This window comes from Grammomys surdaster, unplaced genomic scaffold (assembly GCF_004785775.1).
Source record: "Grammomys surdaster isolate TR1022 unplaced genomic scaffold, NIH_TR_1.0 62, whole genome shotgun sequence".
In the NCBI taxonomy this organism is placed as follows: Eukaryota; Metazoa; Chordata; class Mammalia; order Rodentia; family Muridae; genus Grammomys; species Grammomys surdaster.
In genome coordinates, this window is record NW_021604564.1 from 29,525,255 (window position 1) to 29,526,061 (window position 807).

An 807-nucleotide genomic window follows, 5' to 3' on the forward strand; every position below is an offset into this window, starting at 1 on the left:
CACACACACACACACACACACACACACACACATACACACACAGAGGGAGAGAGAGAGAGAGAGAGAGAGAGAGAGAGAGAGAGAGAGAGAGAGAGAGAGAGAAAAGCCCTCATATCAAGGCAATACAAGACAATTCAAAGGAAGAGAAAAATCTCAAAAACAGCCAAAAAAGCCAGAGATACAGCCACTCCTCCTGTAAGGAGTGACATAAAAAGACAAAAGTAGTCCCACCAACAATGGAGGAGTGTTCCTCTTTCTCCACACCCTTGCCAGCATCTACTATCACCTGAGTTTTTAATCTTAGCCATTCTGACTGGTGTGAGATGGAATCTCAGGGTTGTTTTGATTTGCATTTCCCTGACAACTAAGGATGCTGAACATTTCTTTAGATGCTTCTCGCCCATTCGAGTTTCTTCCGTTGAAAATTCTTTGTTAAGCTCTATACCCCATTTTTTAATAGGGTAATTTGGCACTTTGGAAATCAGTCTGGCGGTTCCTCAGAAAATTGGACATAGCATTACCCAAGGATCCAGCTATACCACTCCTAGGCATATACCCAGAAGATGTTCGAACATATAATAAGGACATATGCTCAACTATGTTCATAGCAGCCTTATTTATAATAGCCAGGAGCTGGAAAGAACCCAGATGTCCTTCAACTGAGGAATGGATTCAAAAAATGTGGTATATTTACACAATGGAGTATTACTCAGCTATTAAAAACAATGAATTCGAGAGGTTCCTAGGTAAATGGATGGAACTAGAAATTATCATCCTGAGTGAGGTAAGCCAATCACAAAAGAACAC